Here is a 7,302-nt window from a genome sequence, read left to right on the forward strand (position 1 = left end):
ATCATGGCCCCTTGCGGGAAATGAGATCTAAGTTTTAAATAGGTATATAGAGGAAGCACTTTAAAAAATCTTCTCAAACGCAGGAAAGCCATCATAAATCGTATTAATGTGATAGAGTGATTTATTTCATATATTAATTATTATATTTCAGGATTAAATTAATTCAGTTAAATTGTCATATTTATTTCTTTACAGCATTTCATTTATTGAATAAATCCACATGGTATTATTTACATCAATCTGTGTTTATTGAGTTATTTATAGATGTATGACATCACAGTGGTCATTTAAACCCCTGTCCCTTTCTATATATATCTTGTGTAGTGTCCAGGCCAACTTGGATTTCATTGGTTGGTTAGTTTCCCTCTCTTTTGGTTTTTACTTAGTTAATTACTTTTGTTGGAGATCTTGGTCTGAGTAGACATATTGGCCTTTTGATATTTTATGATTTATTTATGAAAATGACCAAGACAGGACAGAATGTAAGTTTACTTTTACTAATTTCATATTCTATATATAATTGTTTATCTGCTAAATTACCAAATAATAATATTCTAATATAAAGTATGAAAGTTCAGTTCGTGTGATTATTTTATGACTTTGTAAATATTCAGAGTAATAAGTATATTTTATATCTGTGAGAATAAGTGTGTAATAATAAAGTTATATTTATATTATTCATACACAGATCACTGAATAGAGTACAGCTGTGTTCAGCTATTTAAATATATTTGGAGTTATGGCTCTATATCACATATAGGTATGATGTATATATATTTTGAATATTGTCTATATAATTATATTATTCTGGAAGAGTTCAGTATAATTTGATCTCATTGTTTTATCTATATATTCCAGAGTGTTCATACTTTGTACATATTATTGATTAAGAAAGATAACTCTTAATGTTTTATCTATGAGCACAATTAAAGGGAAATAACTCTTCATTTGACCGTGCTATCTGGCAAGTGATCTACATGTATGCTTTGTTTTAAAATATTTATGATTGTTTATATATATTTCAGAGCTGTGATAAAACTGATACTACTGATAATACACTTATCCACAACAACAACATGGTGTTTGTATTTATTATTCCTTAAACGAACCCCATTTCATTAATATGAAAGCATCTTCAGATAGTGTAGATTAAAGTTTGTTGAAATGATGATCCTGGGAGGGGTATTATTGAGGCAACAACTGGCATTCATAGTTTTACAAATAAATATATAGGGAAAATCTTTGAAATTCTTCTTTAATTTTGAAAAATGTTTACGAACGGACAGACAAACAGATACTTTACTAATACACAAACTCTTCTGGTCTCTGTTCAGTAGATATAAAAATGAAGCATTTTCACGACATTCAATAAAATCACGTGAAGTCTATTGATAACCATATTCAATCTCACAGTTTTGAAGAAGTCCAGATCATACTAAGAGACTGTAGGCAATCTGGATACATTTCATTTTTGTGACATGGAATGAAGTCTAAAAAAAACCTAATTAGATTCATTTTTTCGTTCAAAAGGACAATTTCTAGCACATTATTTTGCTGTGTTTGCCGCAAAATTATTCCCCGATATATCTTATGTAACAAGATATGATGATATAGCATCATTAGAGGAATTAATGTCTTAATTTGTAGAAACCTGTAGTCTTTTGTACATTTACTAGATCTTAACCTTAATTTATATATCGATTGATATATTAAGCATGGTTTAATTTATCAACAGTGATGTCCAGGTATTTTTTGCAATTAGAGAGGTTTAATGAAATGATGTAATAAGCATTGTTTATAATTAATAATTATTAATTGAGACTTGCTTTACTGAACCTTGTTTATGCATTGAAACAGGTGTCTTTAAGATGGCCTAATTATATAAGAACTCGTGTGCTTGCTTTCTGAATGCAAATTTTCAGAGTTTCACAACATTTGGAGCTTTATTAATAAAACTGCGATATTTATTTCAGAAAATATGGATGCTTTTGTTCACGTTCCTAATGACTCGATTAGATGCCCTTTAGAGAGCTCTCTTATACATGTATGATTCACAGAAACGGTCCACTTCCGAATAGCTCTTAATCAATATGATAGTTATGCACACACTTAGAGGGGAAATACGGAGTTATATGGGGTCCTTAAAAATACGTATTTCGCAAGATGTAACGAGTCATCCAATTCTTTTCAATGGGTACATACTTCTGCTATTGCTTAATTAAATTATTTATAAATTTAATCAAGACTTTTATTCCTATTGTCCTGTACGCGTACACAGCTAAATAAAATAAATCAAAGGACTAAAGCTATAATTCATACAGTAAATACCCCAAGAAACTTTCCTGAGGAGCTATAATTCTTAAAACAAATAACTCATAAAAAACTAAGGAGTTATAGTTCACTCAAAAAAACTTTACTAAGGAGCGATAATTCATATATAACCGATGCCTAGTATATACATGTACGTGTAATGTAGGCTTGTCTCCACACAGAAACTTCAATAGGTACACCGCTGTCCAACGCAACAAGGAGTAATATATACAGAACACCGAGCAGCCTCTGTAGCAAACCCAACTAAGTCAGAACCTCTCATATTTTTCAATAAAATCTTTGAGATCTTACACACAGGTATATATTGTGAGAATTTTTTACTAGGAACATATTATAACAAATTAAAACACGAGGTTCATTGAACACATGGGCAAGCACAAGCGCTGAAATCTGATTGGCTAAAATTCAAAGGACTATAATGGCGTTGATTTTCGATAAAATACTTGTCAAACTTATTTCCAAATATGAAACAGATGTGTCAGAATCTGTGGTAAAAAGATATATCGAATCAACATAGTCATGAAAATGAATATTGTAAATTGATAAAATGTCTTCGATATATCAAAATGTTGAATTAAAGGCCACAGCAAGAGACCTCTTTTTATGTAGAAGATATTTTGAATAAATTCTGCTTTATATGAATACAGAAATAGGTCTGCTTAAAACGGGGCACAAAATATAATATAGACAACACTCTTGCTATGGCATTTGTTGGGATATTTAGCTAATAGATACACAAGTATATGCTTAAGATCTAGTCCAAGTCAGTAAAACATTTACAGATACATTAATGTGCATCCTTTAATGATATAAAACATGACATATTGGCTTAATATACCTAGTATTGCCCCGTTGGGCACTGGAAGGATTGGTTTTTGTTGATTTGATTGAAACTAGCATACCATTGATAAACCACAGTACAGGCACTCAAACATTATACAAATAATGGCATATGGGCTTAAAAAACAAACTCTTGATGGTTTCAGAGTTCAGTGATTGATTGTTTGTTGTTTAAGTCCCTCTCGAGAATTTTTCACTCATACGGAGACACCACCACTTGCCGGTGGAGGGCTACAAATTTTGACCTCTACTCGGCACTTAGGGCAATTGAGCAGTGAGGGATCTTTTTCGTGCCAGCACCTACTGCGACACGGGACTTCGGTTTATACGGTCTCATCCGAAGGACCGGTCTCCACGTCCCGCAGTGGGATTCGAACCCGCGACATAAGGATCAACTCCTTACAGCGCGACTCTAGAGCTGACGCTCTAACAACTGCGCCATGCGGGCGACTTTCGGTGATTGAAACAACCTTATGACTTCATTTTGGTGAATACTTTGAGAGAAAACTTACAAATGAAACTTAATATTACATAGCAAGAAATGTTCTATATTCCATTGCATATTTCAACAGATTCCAGCTATCTTCCTCAAAGATATCAAGCTTAGAAATATTCTGGTATCAAAAGATTTCCTAAGAATTTGTTTGTGTGACGTAGGTATCAGTAAATTCAAAACCATGAACACAATTATGGTTACAACAGTAGACAGAAAAATTCAACTGGGAACACCATCCTATCAGGCTCCCGGGCTGCTCCATGTTTAAAGAGGTGACAATTTTCTTTCAGATTTCTGGAGTTTTTGGAGGAACTGTTATGGAATTGTTTTTAGAAGTCCCTGCCTGGAAAGTTTCTGTAGAAACTTAATCAGTTATCCACATTGTCAGTTGTGTGAAGGAAAGAAAAAACAATCAGAATCAATGCACGACTTTGCTTCGAAATTCATTCAGGTTAACCAGGTGGTTATTTTTGTGAGTCACTCTCTTAGTTATGAAGCAAACAAAAGAACAAGTGCTCTGGAAATGTTCAGCGGATTTAAGCAGTGTTCATAACTACTACAAGTATACAACATGCACAATGACGGATTGTTATTGAAAAGAAGAGAAATCGACCATTTTCTTTGTTTTGCTTTTTAGACAGTAAATATTTCATTTCTCCAATGCCCTCCACACGTTTCCAAAACGTTGCCGGGACAAGGAACACTGCATTCAATGTCAGGTTTTCTGTTCCAGAACGTTATATGATTGCCACAAAAACAGGCATATCCATTCTGAAAAAGAAATTATTAAGTTGCAAACAAAAACGTTTGACTTTTGTTAAATTTCTTTCTTCACTACAGGAATCCGAAGTTGCCTTTTATATATATATTAAGCAAAGAAGGAAAAACAATATAACTAACTAAACAATTGGAGGTTTGAAATAAAATATCGAAACAAATTAAACTCCCAACAGGAAATATTGCATTGTCTACCCATAACTTAATAAATATTTGCAGCACGGGGAAGGTACTTCTATCAATTTCTGCGCAAGCTCTGAATTCATTTCATACTTTTTTTAACCTAAATTCCCGTTGAAGATTATGTTATCAGCACTTCTGACGCATCGTTAAAGACCAACAAAGAAAGTTGAGATGATTGTGAGTGAGTATTCAATGTGAATGACTCATTGGTTGTCACGGTTTGTGATTTCTGTATATAAATGTGTCTATTAGAGAAATACCGACATCTTACGAACGAACGTAGCTCGCCCTAACTTCCCGTATCTCGGTAGTTTTCCAGGGACCAGTTATTGCACCTAGTTTAATATTAATAAATCTGAAAAATTAAGTATATGTGTATAATAGAACGCACAATATTTTAATCACTTTGTAAATGATAATTTCACCTGTCTAATTATCTGTAATCACTTACAATGTAATTAAAAGCGGACAACTAGAAGAAAATACGCCAAAATACCTATGACGGGTTAGGAAACACATTTGTCATGCGTCAGTGGTTATACGTATACATGTATATACTAGTGTGCGCTGTGTTCATTTGGGGAAAGTTACGTTTTATAGCATGGATGAAATTTAAACTCATTACCTGTATAAATCCATGCAAAGGCAACAAGTTACTAGGTGATGCGCTTATATAGTGTCTTGTTTAAAAGTGTACATTTATGCGTTTGTAAGAGAGAGAGAGTGCACAATAGACAATAATTGTTGTAATGAATTATACAATGTAGCATTGCTCTCTAACGTTTCAGAAATCAACCATTAAAAATCAGAAAATAGTTGGCACTTCTCCGGAAAACGTAATATTTTTAAAGTGGTGGCGCTTAGATGTTTGTGTACCTGGGGAGGGAGAGGGGTCGAAGCTCAGCTAATCGAATAAAATGTCCATTTCCATTACATTTAAGCAAATACATGGAATACTACGATCCATATACTACAATCCTTATAAAAGTAGAATGGGGCAATGCATGCATATGCAATATTTTTTTTTCTATATCGTATCTAGTAAAAGAAAACGTAACTTCATAAAGAAAGAAGGGTAGGTTTTTCTTTATCTGAAATATCACTTCAAAGAAATAAAAGAGCATTCATATGATAGACAGTGTCTTCTTGGATGATGTAATCTTCACTTAATTTATCTTTCAGCTGCCTTTCATGGTATATGTTATATCTGTATAGATATGAGGATTATAAAAGCTGCAAATTATGCATTTAGGTAAGGTTACAGACGTAACTTCGTTTTTTAAAAGTGGGGGGGGGGGAGCCAGAGAAAAAAAATCAACTCACCTGAAAAAACCTGACAACCCCAAAAAAACTTCTTTCTTTACGAATTTTTTTCATACATCACTACATTAGCCTAATTTGACTATACTGCAACAAAGGGGGGGGGGGGGGGGGGCGTGGGACAACAAGCCTTTCAATGAACATTTCCAACAGTAAAAAGTAATGTGTGGAAAAGGTGGGGGCAGGCCACTCTGATGCTACATGTCTGAGGGTGGTGTATATTTATTAAATTTTCTTTATACTCAATGTTCTATTATGTCATTGTTTAGCATGCATTATTCGTCAGAATATAAAATTACAAGATACACTGTTTACGTGAAGGGTAGCTTATGACCCTGCACTCAGAGTAATTTCGACCGAAGCTCTAATGTACAGAAAAACACTATAGTCGAAATTATAACTTGCGTCACCTCTAAGAAAAAAAATCATAGATTGATCCAAGTATACTGACAAAAAGATACTGTAGTTCTCAAAATGTGAATAATTTAAATAACATCAAGTGCATGACGCTGATTCACTGAGTTTCACTGAGTTGTCAACGCATGCTTCAAATGTACCTGCTCACACGGGCAAATAAACAAAACAGACGAGTTTTCACTGATGTGTAGAAGTAGTTTTTACTGATTTTTTTTTTTCATTTTTAATGAAGTCATGAATTCTTTCTAGTAAAAGTAATATTGCTGCAGATTTATTTATTATTCATTAGTCGAATTATAAACATATAATTTTCATTTTTAAAAGTGGGAGGGGTTTGGGGAGCCAGAGAAAAAAAATCAACTTACAAGAAAAAAATCTGACAAGCAGAAAAACAAACCAAAACAACAAAACAAAAACCAAAAAAAGGGGCTGGGGTGGGGGTTTAAACTCGAAAATCCTTTTTCATGGGGGGGGGGGGGTCCAACTTTTTTCGGAACAAAATAATCTTCATACATTATCATAAAAAAAATTGGGTCGGTAGATATGTAATAATTTTTTTTTTCCAGAAAATTTCAACATTCTTATTGATGAAGAAAGAAAAATCAGGAGGAAAAAATTATCGTTTCCTCAGGTTAAACAAGTTTTGAGTCGGGTCATTTTTAGCCAGTCGTTGAGGGCAAAGAAACAATTTTTTAAAGATGGTCTAAGTATAACCTAATTTGGCTGATACCACGTGTCTGAAATTACTCGCCGAAGCAGCATTCATGTTTACAGGGGTTACTAAGTTCCAATTTCTGTTAAGCTGATTTGCATTGCATTTTAATTTAAAAAAAAAAAAAAAAAAAAAAAAAAAAAAAACTGAATATTTTGAATAAAATGTGCATGAGTTTCAGTTGCAAAAACGTTCTCATATATGTCACATCAGGAATGGCTATTTA

This window comes from Saccostrea echinata, unplaced genomic scaffold (assembly GCF_033153115.1).
Source record: "Saccostrea echinata isolate AGI-Se365-2 ecotype Australia unplaced genomic scaffold, CSIRO_AGI_Sech_v1 ptg000033l, whole genome shotgun sequence".
In the NCBI taxonomy this organism is placed as follows: Eukaryota; Metazoa; Mollusca; class Bivalvia; order Ostreida; family Ostreidae; genus Saccostrea; species Saccostrea echinata.